Here is an 18193-nt window from a genome sequence, read left to right as displayed (position 1 = left end):
ACTAATAAACAAGATAAGCACATAAAAACAGAGAATTGTGCCAGAACCAATCAAGTGCCTAGTTTTTGCATATTCACTGTTATATTAACCGAAGGTAGAATCCCAATAAACGAATCATGCTTATTGATCACAATGGTAGTGTTGATTCCTCCCTGCTGCAACAAATTGCTGCCTGAACTAGGGACCCTGTTGCTGTTTCTTGCCTGAGCGGAGAAGACAGCTGGAATAGGAGGGGAGCAGACCGATTTGAACAGGAACCCAGGTACCTTTAAAGGCTGGGAAGACAGCACGGATCGGGAAAGCTCTGAAGAATGCAGCCTTCGGAAGGCAAAGAACACTTCGCTGCTGGCAGCGTCGGTTCCGAAAGCCTGAGCAGGATTTTACTTGGCTCGCCGCCCGCATTTAATCTGCCTCCTGGTGAGCTGCACTGGCGCCAACGTCTTATGAGTTGAGAAAAAGTTTAGTAATAATTGAGTAATAATGGATAGAGAGGCAGCATATGATTTATTTAAGTGCTTCTTAGAGAAGCGGCAAGTGGATAAGGAATTGGACTTAACGAAGGGATTAAAGGCTCTGTTAGAATATGCAAGAGAGTTAGGTTGTTTCCGAGATGCTATCGATGTATTTGCTCCACCCGAATGGAGGAAGTTTGGGGATGAACTTTGGAATAGAGTGATTGATGATAACAAGCAAGCGAAAAAAAAAGAAGTGCTAAAGACTGGAGGACAGTTACTAACTGCCTACATAAGTATGCAGTACTTCAACTTTTCCGACATATCCTCTCTGCGAGAGGAATAACGTATGATGAAGCTATGCTAAAAAGATTGTTGCTCTGGATTAAGGAGAAGGACTTAATCCAGGGGGTTGGAGAAGCCTTTGAGCTTGGGACTTGGGAAAAAATCGCTAAGGAAGTAGTCTTTGTTTTATGGATGTTTTCAGTCCTTAAGGTGAAGGGAGCAACCTTTAAAGAGACAGACTTAAATTTAATGTTGAAATGGTCAAAGACGCATTATCCAGAGACTGATGAGTCTACCGTATCTGAAGTCTCTTTGTGGAATGGTGCAAGGGTTAAGTTGTGGGACGCAGCCACAAAAGGCAGTGACACTGTGAAACATTTGTTAGTCATTTGGAGAACTATTTTAGAGACGTTAAAGTCAAAAGGTGAGATTGTGGAACCCGGTGTCTCCCCCACCCCTGGCCACCCTTGAGCCTCTGCCAGTTGCTGCCTCGTCTGCAAAGACTGAGGACAGAGATGAAGACAGTCTTTTTGATCCGGGCCCTACTGACCCCAAGAAGGAGCCTGTGTGTGCTCATCAGTCTGCTGTTGCTGCTCCTGAGTTTCTGACGCCTGTTAATTCTGATGCTGACCTGGATGATCCTTTTGACATGGAGCTGGAAAAGAAGCCTGATTTATATCCCCCAGATCTTCATAATAAATGGGCAGCTGAAAAGGAAGAAGTGAGATGGGTGGGGGATGCAGATATATTGTGTGCTTTCCCTGTGATGTACGTGCTGGATCAAGACCCGCGGTGGGAAGGTCCCTCGTATGCCCTTATCAGGGGTATCGGGCGGACTGTGGCGGACTGTGACGGACCGTGGACTTGGGGTCCCATATACAACTCATTTGAAACAGTCTCTCTGCGATACTCATGTACTAGAAGTTCGCAAAAATGTCTTTGATTATTTGATGCTTGGAAACCTTTATAGATATTGCTGGCCACTTCTGACGTAGGCTGGCCACCTGTGTCAGAATGAGTGTGCATTTTGGTCAGTATAAAAGCCCAAGCCTGTGAGGAGGGAGGAGAGCCTCTGCGGGGACGCTCGCTAGGGCTGAGCCTGCCACCTCACACTGCAATGATGCTTGTTGGAGCTGGTTTCCCGATAGTCTTCACAGAGTCCTTGTGCCACGTTCTGTATGTGGGACTGTGTAGTGGGAGTAATGATTGCCTGAATTTTGTGTTTCAAATATTGTAATTGTGTGGAGTGTGCTTGTGGGATCCCATACGTATGTGTGTGTGATGAGGGCAGATGGTGTTCTATGTATTTTTTTTATCGTGTTCATGTAAAAGTTTTTAACAGGTAGTGGTTTAACATTTCAGGCAAGAAAAGGTTAATGCAAAAGTGTGGTTGCTGACAGGTATTTAGAGTTGCTGCTGAAGCAGGCAGGCAGCTGTAGCTGCTGCCGAGCAGGCTGCCGTTTTTTCAACTAACGTGAACCAAACTACTACAAGGATTCAAAAACAATCTAACCCTTTTTGGGAATCAATTGGCTAAGGAACTGGAGACATGCACTACTCAAGGAAAGGTACAGGTACCGAAATCACAATATCTCCGATTGCAATGTGTAGATGGTATCTTTATTGTGGCAGAACAGAAATCATAATGCATAAAAGTGACTATTGAAATCCTGAACCAGCTAGGAATAAAAACTGCATAGAGACAATTTGTGCCATTCCAGAACCATGGAATTTACATGAGTTAAGAACATTTTTGGGCATGGCAGGATGGTGTACGTTGTGGATAATGAATTACGGACTTATTGCTAAACCCCTGTATGAAGCCCAAAAATCACATGCTTTTGTTTGGGACAAACCACAGAAAGAGGCCTTTAAAAACTGAAGAAGGCTTTAATAAAATCACCAGCATTGAGACTCCCAGATTTGACAAAAGACTTTCAGTTATTTGTCCATGAGAGGCAGAGATTGACGTTGGGAGTATTAACCCAGAAAATTGGAAGCTGGAAAAGACCAGTAGGATATTTTTCAAGACAACTAGATCCGGTAAGTGCGGGATGGCCTTCATGTTTAAGAGCGGTAGCGGCAACTATTGTTCTAATACAGGAGGCCAGAAAACTGACTCTGCGAAAACATATTGAAGTGTTTGCACCACATATGGTAAAAACTGTCTTGTAACAAAAAGGGGGGTATTGGTTATCCCCTAGCAGAATGATGAAATATCAAGCAATCTTAACAGAACAAGATGATATGAATCTAAAGACTACTAATTTGTTAAATGCAGCAGCTTTTCTAGGAACTGACCTAGAGGCAGGAACTCTTGAACATAACTGTACAGAGGTCATCGAGCATATATATATGCAACCAGAACAGACTTAAAAGAGGTACCTCTTGAGCAACCGGACTGGGAACTTTTCACAGATGGAAGCAGCTTTGTGGAGAACAAAACACGGTACGCAGGATATGCTGTAACAATGCAACAAAAGGTAATTGAGGCAAAAAACAGTACCTCCTGGGACGTCAGCTCAACGGGCAGAGCTGATAGCTCTTACAAGAACGTTGGAAGTGAGCGACGATAAAAAGGTGAATGTATGAACTGATTCAAAGTATGCGTTTGGTATAATACGTACACACGGAACATTGTAAAAAGAACGAGGACTCTTGTCTTCACAAGGGACTAATATAAAATATCAAGAAGAAATTTTGAAACTTATAATTGCTGTACAAATACCCAAACAGATATCCAGTATACATTGTAAAGTACACCAAGGAGGAACTTCGAAGATATCTGAAAAAATACACTGGCAGATTGGACAGCTCGACAAGTTGCCCTAAAGTTATGGAAAATGATGGCCCTGATACCTCTCAAGGTAAGCCCACTCCATACCTATCTTTCACAAGATCCTAATTATTCAAAAGAAGATGAAAAGCTGGCAGGACTATTGGAGGCTCAAAAGAATTCTGACGGGAGGTATACAACAAATAATAGTACCACCAGCAATAATGCGAAAAATCCTACAAACTTAACACCAAAAATGTCATTGGGGTGCAGAAGTATTGGTAACTTATTTAAGGCTAGGAATAATTTCCACACAGATGTTAACGATGGCAAAAGCAGTGGGATCAAAATGTGAAATTTGTTTGAAAAATAATCCAGTAGTAAAAAGACAAATTAAGATGGAAAGAATTAGGATAGAAGTGGAACCAGGAGATTATTGACAGGGTGATTTTGCAGAAGAAAGGAAGGTAAAGTTGCAGAGCACAGGCAGACAAATGCGAATCCAGGTGATAGATTGGAAATCTATTCAGCGAGAGGCTCTGTCAAACAATGATTTTGATGCAGGAAAACATTCTCGCCTTTCCTGTTAAGTACCAGATTAACGCTCAAGGTGAGGCAGTAAATGCTGAAATGTCTCCCTTAAATTGAAATTGCTATCACAGTTAAGGCAAACTGTTTTTTCTACAGGCATTCAGTTTGAACCCACTAGGCAGATGTCATATATTCGGGGAACAGATTTGCTGTTATATTAAAAGTATTGTGAAATGAATCCTCACCGCTTCGCAGTTGTTGTTATGGAACATGTATTGCCAGGAAGCCTGTCAAGAGGCAGTTGCAGTTCAGCGAGGCCAGTGAGATCCCCTGATTGGTGTGCAAGTACAACACCTGATGGGAACTGGACAGTTCTCCACTAAGGAGGCTCAAGTCCAGCTAGGTCCAGAATTGTTAAAAGAATCTATGAGACTAGCCTTGCGACTGGGGAGATCATCATCTGCGTTGAAAGGACTATTCATTGTTCCAGGTGTCACCGATGCTGATTATATGGGTGAAATTACGTTAAATTATTTATGCATCTTTGGTGATGAACAAACTCCAGTGGTTATTAAGCACTTTGTACAAACACAAGCGCAAAAGATAAAGCCTTCTTTTAAGGCGTGCTATCGAGATCCTAATACAGATTTGTGCCAGGGACCGGCAGAAGTAATATATCTGGGCCGTGGTTACGCCTGTGTTTGTGCTCCTGCAGGACCCCTGTGGGTACCATCCAAGTGACTAAAACCGGCTGCTGCAGAAGGTCCAGTGATGGCGTCTCCGAGCTAGTGTATGGAGCCTGACTCGCAGGCCTGGAAGGAGCGTCGCTTGCGCCGAGCGCTGCAGCGACTAATAGAAGAACTTAACTCCTTAATCAACACAGAGCTTTCATTGAGCACGATCGCCCACCTAGGTCCGGTCCATGGCCACAGGCATATAGTGGTAGAACTGAGATTGGTGATACAACAAGTGCTTCGATAACTGTAGTTTTTGTCATCAGTGTGACCCTACGGTAGAATTGTATTGTGGTGGTTGTCAGTTTATAAGGCATCTTCGCCAGAGTTGGCTGAAACAAAGACTTTTTGTATAGTCTGTCAAAATAATTTTATGTAACCCACTTATAGCGCTTTGGAAATATTTAGCTGATTTTAGAAAGTACAGATTTTGAGTTACTCAAGTTATTAGAAAATCGAGGTTCACATCATAGAGCTGCATAAACGTTTGCTTTACAAGCTGCTTTGCCACTATAAGAATCATAATTATAAGGGTCTTGTTGCTTTGTTATGATTTGCAATGTTGTTCTGCTTGTTTAAAACGACTCCTGACTCAATCTTTATTCCTTCATAAAGAAAAAGGGGGAATTGTGGAGAGGTGGCTGGCAGAGAGGGGTCGCGTTCCCATCAACGAGCTGAAATAGAACATTTGTTTAGAGAATAGTGCAGACTTACTAGCACCAGATAATGAACTGAGGGACATCTGGAGGGAAGCGCCATGCTCTGGCCAATTACAGACAAGGACAGTAACTAATAAACAAGATAAGCACATAAAAATAGAGAATATAAGAGTACACAGTTTAAATGTAAAAATAATGAGCTTATGCAATGCCTAATTTGTGCCAGAACCAAGCAAGTGCCTAGTTTTTGCATATTCACTGTTATATTAACCGAAGGTAGAATCCCAATAATCGAATCATGCTTATTGATCACAATGGTCGTGTTGATTCCTCCCTGCTGCAACATCTCCTCACTTTCCTTCCTCAAAGTGCATTGGAATCCAACATCTCCGGTGCCTGCACTCGGCTGAGCACAGCAGAGTAAAGCAGGAACGTTTGAACTCTGCTGCCACAGGAAAGGAGTCAGGAGTGAAAGATGATGCTGGGCATCTTCAGCACACAGTGACCTTTGTAGAGAGACACACTCATTGCTGTCCCTCCTCCCTTCCATACTAAAAGTGCATTTGAATCCAACATCTCTGGTGCCTGGTGCTCTCTGAGCACAGCAGAGTAAAGCACGAACGTTTGAACTTTGCTCCCACAGGAAAAGAGGCAAGAATGAAAGATGTTGCTGGGCATCTTCAGCACCCAGTGAGCTTTGCAATGGTGACACACTCATTGCTGTCTCTCCTCACTTTCCTACCTCAAAGTGCATTTGAATCCAACATCTCCGGTGCCTGCTCTCGGCTGAGCACAGCAGATTAAAGCACGAACGTTTGAACTCTGCTGCCACAGGAAAAGAGCCAAGTTTGAAACTTGTTCCTGGGCATCTTCAGCACACAGTGAGCTTTGCTAGGGTGACACACAAATGCTCTCTCTCCTCACTTTCCTACCTCAAAGTGCATTTGAATCCAACATCTCCGGTGCCTGCACTCGGCTGAACACAGCAGAGGAAAGCACGAACATTTGAACTCTGCTCCCTGAGCTAAAGAGGCAGGAGTGAAAGATGTTGCTGGGCCTCTTCAGCACACAGGGAGCTTTGCAAGGGTGACACACTCATTGCTGTCTCTCCTCACTTTCCTACCTCAAAGTGCATTTGAATCCAACATGTCCGGTGCCTGCTCTCGGCTGCGCACAGCAGAGTAAAGCACGATCGTTTGAACTCTGTTCCCAGAGCTAAAGAGGCAGGAGTGAAATTTGTTGCTGGCCATGTTCAGCACATGCCCAGCATGTGCTGGGCATGAGATTTGCAACTTTGACACACACATTGCTGTCACTCCTCAATTTATCTCCTAAAACTGCATTTGAAAGCAACCGGTCTCTGCTGAGCAGCAGCAGAGTGAGCAGTACAATGAAGTTTGGACTCTGCAACCACAGTCAAAGAGCAAGGCCAGAATGCTTCTTCTGGGCATCTTCAGCATCTTCAGCATACAGTGAGCATTGCAACTGTGACACACACATTGTTGTCGCTCCTCATTTCCTACCTCAAAGTAAAATTGAATCCAGCATCTCCTGTGCCCTCCCTCTGTGAGCAGCAGCAGAGTAAAGCAGTGAAGTTTGGGCTCTGCTAAAAGAGCAGAAGACCCAGGAAGGAAAGCTCCTGCTGACTATATTCAGCACACAGTCAGAATTGCAACTGTAACATACACATTGCTGTCACTCCTCCCTTTATCTCATAAAACTGCATTTGAATGCAACCTCTCTGGTTCCCACTCTCAGCTGAGCAGGAGCAGTGTGAGCAGAAAAGTGAAGCATGGACTCTGCTACCATAATTAAATAGCATGGCCAGTCAGCTTTTCCTGGGCATCTCTAGCAAACAGTCAGAGAGCTTTGCAACTGTGACAATTGCTATCTCTAATGGCTGGTGAGGAAGGCAGAGAGTTGTGGTCAATGGCGCAGGATCTAGCTGGAGGTCTGTGACTAGTGGAGTTCCTCAGGGGTCGGTGCTGGGACCGGTGCTGTTTAATATTTTCATCAATGACCTGGATGAGGGAACTGAGTGCACCATCAGCAAGTTCGCTGATGACACAAAACTGGGAGGAGTGGCTGACACACCAGAAGGCTGTGCTGCCATTCAGCGAGACCTGGACAGGCTGGAGAGTTGGGCGGGGAGAAACTTGATGAAATTTAACAAGGGCAAGTGTAGAGTCTTGCACCTGGGGAAGAACAACCCCATGTACCAGTACAGGCTGGGGGTTGACCTGCTGGAAAGTAGCGAAGGGGAAAGGGACCTGGGGGTCCTGGTGGATAGGAGGATGACCATGAGCCAGCAATGTGCTCTTGCGGCCAAGAAGGCAAATGGCATCTTAGGGTGCATTAGAAAGGGTGTGGATAGTAGGTCAAGAGAGGTTCTCCTCCCCCTCTACTCAGCCTTGGTGAGGCCGCATCTGGAATATTGCGTCCAGTTCTGGGCCCCTCTGTTCAAGAAGGACAGGGAATTGCTTGAAGGAGTCCAGCGCAGAGCCACAAAGATGATTAAGGGAGTGGAACATCTCCCTTATGAGGAGAGGCTGAGGGAGCTGGGTCTCTTTAGCTTGGAGGAGACTGAGGGGTGACCTCATCAATGTTTACAAATATGTATGCCGCCCTAAGCAAGGTGGGCACTGCAGCCCTAAGTCATGTTGGATCCTGCTGTCCCGAAAAGGCCCGGCCCTGCTGCCCCAAGATCTGCACTGGAGCCATAAGTTCTCCAGTCAGAGGCCAAGTTCTCCACTCAAAAACTAACTTCTCCATTGAAACATTAAGTTCTCCATTCACAAAGACCATCATTCATAAAGTAATTTTTCTATTTAGAAACTAAGACCATCTTTCTGACAGAAAGTTCTCCACTCTGACACTATGACCAGGACTCTGAGACTAAATTCCCCTTTCAGAGACTAAGACCAGCATTAGGAAACTAACTTCACCATTCAGAGACTAAGTTCACTGTGCTGAGAATAAACCAGCACTCAAAGACTATGTTCACCATTCTGAGACTAATACTGGTACTCTAAGACTAAGTTCACCTTTTGAGACCAAATTCTCCATTCTAAGACTAAGACCGGCCTTCTGAGACTAAAACCGCATTCTAATACCGACACCAAAGTTCTCATACTGACACCAGCTTTCTAATACTAATAGCAACACTCTAAAACCCACACTATCATTCTACAACCAATCCCACTAACATCGACCTTGCATTTAGTTTAGACTGCCACACCAACACTCAGAATTTCTCCCCTAATGAGTGACAACAGCCCCAACCTGTCTTCCGAACTCTTCAGGAACTATGTTCCCGAGAACACCGAAAATGCCCTGCCTGAGAAAATCCCGTCCCTGCCCCGGCCTGCGCCCAAACACAGGCGATGAACATCGCCTCTCAGACCGGCCAGGACCCGAGAAAAAAAACCCAGCTGGGGGAGGATAAACCCCTCCCCTGGCTGGTTTTTGTTTTTCCTAAAAATCCAAAAAGGAGAACTCTTTCAGTCTACAACACACTCCCCACACACAAGTAAAGCACTAAGCTTACACCAAACGCATCGCCCTCCAACTCCATGCCACCTCCCACAACTACATGCCATGGTCACAACATTTCCTAAGCAAACACATATACACACACATGCAAAGAGAACACTATAGACTCTGTGACCCCAAAAAGACAAACTCTCTCGTGGAAGACCACTCCCAAGATGGAATGCTCTGTCTGTCTCGTTCGCTGGTGGGTCGATGGGACAGAGACAGTGAGGCTCCCGCAGAGCCCCAGAACGAAGTCTGACCTAACCATGGGATTCTAACACCGACCGCCGAAACAGCTGTGACGGTCCAGCTGTGAGCCCGACTCTGAATCTGTAATTGTTGCGATGAAACACCCTCCCTTTCCCTCTCCCCCATGCTACCTTTCAATCCCTTAGCCTGCCATCCTGACCTCATCTCCTGCCCTCCGGCTCCAAAAAGGAGTCCATCTATTCAGGTTCCGTAGTGGTGTGGGTCTCGAGCCAGCCTCATGGCTCGGAGCTCCCATGTCACAGTCCCAAAAAAGTTTCCTAATGGTGCTCTGGGGCTCCCCTCCCCTGCAAGACCTGAGAGAGTAGAGACGAGTGACTGTCACCCTGGGGAGAAGTGACTGACCCTGCAGTCATTCTCTTTACCTCCCCGACTCCCTGCGAGTACTCATCCGACTCCAAAGGCGACTGCACAGCAGCTGAGTAAGGTGGGCACTGCAGCCGTAAGTAAGGTGGGCACTGCAGCCCTAAGTAAGGTGGGCACTGCAGCCGTAAGGAGACCTATCACTGAAGCCCGAAATAAGGTGGGCACTGCAGCCCTTAGTAAGGTGGGCACTGCAGCCCTAAGTAAGGTGGGCACTGCAGCCCTAACTAAGGTGGGCACTGCAGCCCTAAGTAAGGTGGGCACTGCAGCCCTAAGTAAGGTGGGCACTGCAGCCCTAAGGAGGCCCAGCACTTCAGCTCTATGTAAGTTGGCCACTGCAGCCCTAAGTATACCCATCACTGAAGCCCTAAATAAGGTCGGCACTGCAGCCCTTATTAAGGCGGGTATTGCAGCCCTGAGTAAGTTGGGCACTGCAACCCTAAGGAGGCCCAGCACTGCAGCCCTAAGGAGTACCATCACTGAAGCCCTAAATAAGGTCGGCACTGCAGCCGTAAGTACGGTGGGTATTGCAGCCCTAAGAAAGTTGGGCACTGCAGCCTTAAGTAAGGTGGGGACTGCAGCCCTAAGGAAGCCAAGTACTGGAGCCCTAAGTAGGCTCGGCAGTGGAGCCCTGTGTAGGCCTCCCATTGCAGCCCTAAGGAGGCCAAGTACTGCAGCCCTAAGTAAGGCGGGCACTGCAGCCCTAAGTAAGGCGGGCACTGCAGCCCTAAGTAAGGCGGGCACTGCAGCCCTAAGTAAGGCGGGCACTGCAGCCCTAAGTAAGGCGGGCACTGCAGCCCTAAGTTGGCCACTGCAGCCCTAAGGAGACTCATCACTGCAGCCCTAAATAAGGTGGGCAGTGCAGCCCTTAGTAAGGTGGGCACTGCAGCCCTAAGGAAGGTGGGCACTGCAGCCCTAAGGAAGGCGGGCACTGCAGCCCTAAGGAAGGCGGGCACTGCAGCCCTAAGTAAGGCTGGCACTGCAGCCCTAAGTAAGGCGGGCACTGCAGCCCTAAGTAAGGCGGGCACTGCAGCCCTAAGTAAGGCGGGCACTGCAGCCCTAAGTAAGGCGGGCACTGCAGCCCTAAGTAAGGCGGGCACTGCAGCCCTAAGGAGGCCGAGCACTGCAGCCCTAAGTTGGCCACTGCAGCCCTAAGGAGACCCATCACTGCAGCCCTAAATAAGGTGGGCACTGCAGCCCTAAGTAAGGTGGGCACTGCAGCCCTAAGGAAGGTGGGCACTGCAGCCCTAAGGAAGGTGGGCACTGCAGCCCTAAGTAAGGTGGGCACTGCAGCCCTAAGTAAGGTGGGCACTGCAGCCCTAAGTAAGGTGGGCACTGCAGCCCTAAGTAAGGTGGGCACTGCAGCCCTAAGTAAGGGGGGCACTGCAGCCCTAAGTAAGGGGGGCACTGCAGCCCTAAGTAAGGGGGGCACTGCAGCCCTAAGTAAGGGGGGCACTGCAGCCCTAAGTAAGGGGGGCACTGCAGCCCTAAGTAAGGGGGGCACTGCAGCCCTAAGTAAGGGGGGCACTGCAGCCCTAAATAAGGGGGGCACTGCAGCCCTAAGTAAGGGGGGCACTGCAGCCCTAAGTAAGGGGGGCACTGCAGCCCTAAGTAAGGGGGGCACTGCAGCCCTAACTAAGGGGGGCACTGCAGCCCTAACTAAGGGGGGCACTGCAGCCCTAACTAAGGGGGGCACTGCAGCCCTAACTAAGGGGGGCACTGCAGCCCTGAGGAGGCCAAGTACTGCAGCCCTAACTAAGGTGGGCACTTCAGCCCTAACTACGGTGGGCAGTGCAGCTCTGAGGAGGCCGGGCACTAAAGACCTGAGGAGGACCGGCACTGTAGGACTATGTAAGCCTGGCACTGTATCTCTAATTAACATGTTCACTACAGCCGTAAGTAAATTAGGCACTGCAGCCCTACACAAGGTGGGCACTGCAGCCCTAAGGAAGCCCTACCCTACATCTCTAAGGGGGCCCGGCCCTACAGCCCTAAGTTAACTTGGGCACTGCAGCCCGAAGGAGGCCCGGCACAGCAGCCCTAAGCAAGGTGGGCACTGTAGCCCTAAGGAGGCCCGGCACGGCAGCCGTAAGACAGCTGGGGACTGCAGCCCTAAAATGATGGGCACTGCCGCCCTAAGCAAGGTGGGCACTGCAGCCCTAAGGAAGCCCCACCCTACAGCTCCAAGGGGGCCCGGCCCTACAGCCCTAAGTTAACTTGGGCACTGCAGCCCGAAGGAAGCCCGGCACGGCAGCCGTAAGCAAGGTGTGCACTGCAGCCGTAACGAGGCCCGGCCCTGCTGCCCCGAGATCTGCACTGGAGCCATAAGTTCTCCAGTCAGAGGCCAAGTTCTCCACTCAAAAACTAACTTCTCCATTGAAACATTAAGTTCTCCATTCACAAAGACCATCATTCATATAGTAATTTTTCTATTTAGAAACTAAGACCATCTTTCTGACAGAAAGTTCTCCACTCTGACACTATGACCAGGACTCTGAGACTAAATTCCCCTTTCAGAGACTAAGACCAGCATTAGGAAACTAACTTCACCATTCAGAGACTAAGTTCACTGTGCTGAGAATAAACCAGCACTCAAAGACTATGTTCACCATTCTGAGACTAATACTGGTACTCTAAGACTAAGTTCACCTTTTGAGACTAAATTCTCCATTCTAAGACTAAGACCGGCCTTCTGAGACTAAAACCGCATTCTAATACCGACACCAAAGCTCTCATACCGACACCAGCTTTCTAATACTAATAGCAACACTCTAAAACCCACACTATCATTCTACAACCAATCCCACTAACATCGACCTTGCATTTAGTTTAGACTGCCACACCAACACTCAGAATTTCTTCCCTAATGAGTGACAACAACCCCAACCTGTCTTCCGAACTCCTCAGGAACTATGTTCCCGAGAACACCGAAAATGCCCTGCCTGAGAAAATCCCGTCCCTGCACCGGCCTGCGCCCAAACACAGGCGATGAACATCGCCTCTCAGACCGGCCAGGACCCGAGAAAAAAAACCCAGCTGGGGGAGGATAAACCCCTCCCCTGGCTGTTTTTTTTTTTTCTCTAAAAAACCAAAAAGGAGAACTCTTTCAGTCTACAACACACTCCCCACACACAAATAAAGCACTAAGCTTACACCCAACGCATCGCCCTCCAACTCCCTGCCACCTCCCACAACTACATGCCATGGTCACAACATTTCCTAAACAAAAACATATACACACCTCTCCCCCGTGCTACCTTTCAAACTCTTGCCTGCCATCCTGACCTCATCTCCTGCCCTCCGGCTCCAAAAAGGAGTCCATCTATTCAGGTTCCGTAGTGGTGTGGGTCTCGAGCCAGCCTCATGGCTCGGAGCTCCCATGTCACAGTCCCAAAAAAGTTTCCAAGTGGTGCTCTGGGGCTCCCTTCCCCTGCAAGACCTGAGAGAGTAGAGACGAGTGACTGTCACCCTGGGGAGAAGTGACTGACCCTGCAGTCATTCTCTTTACCTCCCCGACTCCCTGCGAGTACTCATCAGACTCCAAAGGCGACTGCACAGCAGCTGTGAGAAAGACCTTGAACCCCGCCATCGCACTGGGCTATGGTGTCAGTCGCCAGCCCAGTATAAAACCCTCTTAGCTTCGTACATCCCCTCTAACTGTGCGGCTTCGCCTCTCCCGATTCGGATGTGAAACCTGAAAAATAAATAGAAACGAATGTGTGCCGATACAGTGCTCGAAATGTCGGCCTTCTCCGTGCTAAGCCCTCCCGCCGCTGAGTTACGTCACCCTTTGACATTTCAAATAAAAAAATGCCTTCCGATACTAAAAACTATTTTGCATTGAGCTGCTGCTTCAGCCGGTTAATGGCCTCTCACTTCAACTGGCAAGAGGGCTGGACACAGTCAGCTCTGGGCAGACATACATTGGAAGAACAGAGCTGTAAAAACAACCTGGAGCTATGCCCTGAGAGATTACTGAACTTGAGACTCTGAGGCACGACCCCCAGCTGTGCTTTAGCTTTATAAAGCCATAAAAGCTCAAACTGAATAATAACCTGCTCCCTTTACCTGCCCAAAGACACTGCCTCTTTAACAGCCTCTCTTCCCCACCGACCTTACGACTCCTTCCTGCCCCTCTCCATGCACGCTTTTTTAACTCACCTTTCACAAGGGCAGAGGTCCAAAGCCACACTTGAGACAAACCCCTTTTTGGCTCACCGGTACATTCCTTCTCTAGCCATATACCTTTTCTTCATCTGTAAAAAGGAACGGGAATGATACACCGATAACCAGGACATCAAGCAAAGATTACCTTTGCCACAACTCCTCCCCCTGAGAACAGCTGCGGGTTTCTTCTTGCCTCACCACCACTGCTTACAAATATAACACCTAAAAAAACCACTCTACACAAAGACACTTACTAATGCACACACTAGTAAGCCTTAACATGAGCTGAAGGCCTTCACTGAAACAAGCCCATTTCAAACCCACCCCCAAAAAACCCCCCTGAAACAAACCACAAAGCTCTAAGGCCAGAAAACCTGAGCTAACACCAGAGAACACACCCTGATGAGAGCTGAACCCCAAATGAGCTCCCTGAGCAAAGGCTGTGCCTCATATACCACAAGCCCCATCCACAGCTCCTCCCTCAATGGGCTGGGGCAGGCGAGTGGCAAACCACCACCTGGGCTAAAAGCACCCTGATAAGCCACAGCTGGGTCTTTGTATTACCTGGCTCTGGTTCTGTGGCTGCTCCCTGGTTGTACCGAAGCTGATCCCTGGCTGTTTGGTGAGTGCCCTGCCTGTTCTGCAACTTCTCGCCGTTTCCTCTGGGGGTGCTCCTTGGCTTTGATTTTCTGTTGCGTTTTCTCTGGTTCAGATGGGTGAGACTTGGAGATTCAGACTTTGGGGCTGAGGCTCGGGGACTGAAACTCAAGGGCTGAGACTGGGGCTGAGAATCTAGGACTCAGACTCTGTGGCTAAGACTGTGGTTGAAACTGTGGCTGAAACTGTGGGTGAGATTGGGACTGAGACTCTGGGCCGCAGATTTTGGAGCTGATACTGTCGGACTCAAGCTCTGTGGCTGAGACTGTTGCTGACACTCCATGGCTAAAGCTATGCAATTCAGACTCTGGGGCAGAGACTGTGGAGAAGACTGGAATTCAGACTGTGGCTGAGACTCTTTAGCTAAGACTCTGGGATTCAGACTTTGGGGTTGAGGCTGTAACTGAGACTGTGGCTAAAACTATAAAATTCAGACTTTGGGGATGAGCCTGCAGCTGAAATTTTGTGGCTAAGACTCTGGGATACAGAATTAGGGGAATAGACTGAAGCTTAGACTCTGTGGCTCAGACTGTGGCTAAGACTCCAGGTCTCATACTCCGAGATGAGACTGACTGATGCACTGCAGATGAGACTCTTGTGCTGAGACTGTTCCTAAGACCATTGCTAAGACTCTCAGATTCAGACTTTGGGGATGAGACTGGCTGAGACTCTGAACCATAATCCCTAACACTAACCCTAATATATGTAAAGGAGCCCTAAGCCTAACCCCTAGCCCAAACCTTAACCCTAACCCCCTAACCCCAACCCCTCACCCTCAACCATAATCTAGCCCTAACCATAGCCATAACTCTGACCTTAAACCCTAATACTAACCCTAACTCTATCCCCTAGTCCTAATCCTAACCCTAAACCTAACCCTAATAATAAACCTAACCCTCACCCTAACCCTAACAGCAAAACGCACGGTAACCCTAACATGAACCCGAAACCTAACCCAAACCCTCATCCTAACGCTAACCGTAAGCCTCACCCTACCCAAAACCAAAACCCACATGCTAAAGCTAACATTACAGAATCACAGAATCCCAAGGGTTGGAAGGGACCTAAAAAGATCATCTAGTCCAACCCCCCTGCAAGACCAGGGTAACCTACAGTACATCACACAGGAACTTGTCCAGGCGGGCCTTGAATATCTCCAGTGTAGGAGACTCCACAACCCCCCTGGGCAACCTGTTCCAGTGCTCTGTCACTCTTACAGTAAAGAAGTTCTTCCTGATGTTAACGTGGAACTTCCTATGTTCCAGTTTACACCCATTGCCCCTTGTCCTATCACTGGATATCACTGAAAAAAGCCTAGCTCCATCATCCTGACACCTACCCTTCACATATTTGTAAACATTGATGAGGTCACCCCTCAGTCTCCTCTTTTGCAAGCTAAAGAGACCCAGCTCCCTCAGTCTCTCCTCATAAGGGAGATGTTCCACTCCCTTAATCATCTTTGTGGCTCTGCGCTGGACTCCTTCAAGCAATTCCCTGTCCTTCTTGAACAGAGGGGCCCAGAACTGGACGCAATATTCCAGATGCGGCCTCACCAAGGCTGAGTAGAGGGGGAGGAGAACCTCTCTTGACCTACTAACCACTCCCTTTCTAATGCACCCTAAGATGCCATTTGCCTTCTTGGCCACAAGAGCACATTGCTGGCTCATGGTCATCCTCCTATCCACCAGGACCCCCAGGTCCCTTTCCCCTTCACTACTTTCCAGCAGGTCAACCCCCAACCTGTACTGGTACATGGGGTTGTTCTTCCCCAGATGCAAGACTCTACACTTGCCCTTGTTAAATTTCATCAAGTTTCTCCCCGCCCAACTCTCCAGCCTGTCCAGGTCTCGCTGAATGGCAGCACAGTCCTCATTAACCCTCACACTAACCCTCCCACTCACCTTAACCCTAACCATAACCCTAACCCTACCCCTATCTCTGCCCACTTTGGATTAGCCGTGCCCACGAATGTGATTCTGCCACCTGGGATGAACCCTAACCGTAACACCTAACCCTAACCTCTAATACTAACCGTAACTCTAACACCAACCCTAACCATAACCCTAACCCTAACCCCTAACACTAACCCTAAGCGTAACCTTAAACCTAACCCTAATCCCTAACCGTAATCCTAATCCCTGACTGTAACCCCAACCCTTAACTGTAACCCTAACCCTAACCCCTAACACTAAGCCTAAGCCTAACCCTAACTCTGGCCACATAGGGTTAGCCAGAACCACAAGAGTGACTCTGCCACCCGTTCTCAACTCTAACACTAACTCCTAACAATAACCCTAACACTAACCATAACCCCTAACCTTAACAGTAACCCCAAACCCTAACCCTAACTATAATCCTGATTCTAACACCTATCGCTATCCCTAACCCTAACCCAACATGGGTTTATAGATGTAATGGATGTAAGGGAGCCCTATCCCTAACCCTAACCTTACACGGGTTAATAGATATAATAAATGTAAGGCAGCCCTAACCCAAACCCTAACCCAAACCCTAACCCTAACACTAACACAACATGGGTTAATAGATGTATTAGATGTAAGGCACCCCTAACCCTAACGCTTACCCTACTGGAGCATAGGAAGTTCCACGTTAACATCAGGAAGAACTTCTTTACTGTAAGAGTGACAGAGCACTGGAACAGGTTGCCCAGGGGGGCTCTGGAGTCTCCTACACTGGAGATATTCAAGGCCCGCCTGGACAAGTTCCTGTGTGATGTACTGTAGGTTACCCTGCTCTTGCGGGGGGGTTGGACTAGATGATCTTTTGAGGTCCCTTCCAACCCTTGGGATTCTGTGATTCTGTGATACTGGCTGATACTCTGAAGCTGAGACTCTGGTGCCAAGATTGTTGCTGGCAATCTATGACTTAGACTCTGGGGTTCAGGCTTTGGAGATGAGAATGTGGCTGAGGCTCTGAACCCTAACCCATGCTCTACTCACTCTGCTGCTGGACAGCAGGCACCGGAGATGTTGGATTCAAATGGACTCACTCACTGGGGTTATCTTTCTGACTGCAGAACTGCCCGTAGCTGTGTCCTGGGTTTACCAGGAGCCGTTTTGCTCCTTCTTAGCAACTGGTGCAAGCTCTGTGTTTTGACTTCCAGCCTGGGCAGAGAGCTGATAACACCTATTGTTTTTAGTTGTTGTTAAGTAATGTTTATTCTGGCCAAGGACTTTGTGAGTCTCAGGCTCTGCTGGTGCCGGGCCTCCTTAGGGCTGCAGTGCAGAACTTAGGGTTGCAGTGCCCACCTTACTTAGGGCTGCAGTGCCCACCTTAGTTAGGGCTGCAGTGAACAGCTTAATTAGGGCTGAAGTGCTCACCTTACTTATTGCTGCAGTGCCTGTCCTTCCTAGGGCTGCAGTGACGGGCCTCCTTAGGGCTGTAGTGCCCAACTTACTTAGAGCTTCAGTGCCCAACTTAAGTAGGGTTGCAGTTCCGGGCTTACTTAGAGCTGCAGTGCCCAACTGTACTAAGGGCTGCATTGCCCACCTTACTTAGGGCTGCATTGACCACCTTACTCAGGGCTGCAGTGCCGGCCCTCCTCAGGGCTGCAGTGCCCACCTTACCTAGGGCTGCAGTGCCCACCTTACTTAGGGCTGCAGTGCCCACCTTGCTTAGGGCTGCAGTGCCCACCTTGCTTAGGGCTGCAGTGCCCACCTTAGTTAGGGCTGCAGTGCCGGGCCTCATTAGGGCTGCAGTGCCAGGCCTCATTAGGGCTGCAGTGCCTCTTTCGGGCCGGCACTGCAG

At 48.5% G+C, this 18193-nt stretch overlaps 1 long non-coding RNA gene across 1 annotated transcript; it reads right to left on the bottom strand.

Annotated features, from left to right (window-relative positions):
• Positions 1–12804: 12804 nt before the first annotated feature.
• On the bottom strand, positions 12805–15037 carry LOC136003750 (uncharacterized). Its single transcript, XR_010608177.1, has 3 exons — positions 14333–15037; positions 13763–13857; positions 12805–13295 (listed from the first exon to the last, which is right to left on the bottom strand). It is a non-coding gene; the product is annotated as an uncharacterized LOC136003750 (long non-coding RNA).
• Between the last annotated feature and the right edge of the window lie 3156 nt (positions 15038–18193).

Source organism: Lathamus discolor, chromosome 23, assembly GCF_037157495.1.
Source record: "Lathamus discolor isolate bLatDis1 chromosome 23, bLatDis1.hap1, whole genome shotgun sequence".
Lineage (NCBI taxonomy): Eukaryota > Metazoa > Chordata > Aves > Psittaciformes > Psittacidae > Lathamus > Lathamus discolor.
Note: the sequence above shows the minus strand (reverse complement) of the source record. Positions and strands in the feature narration are given on the sequence as shown.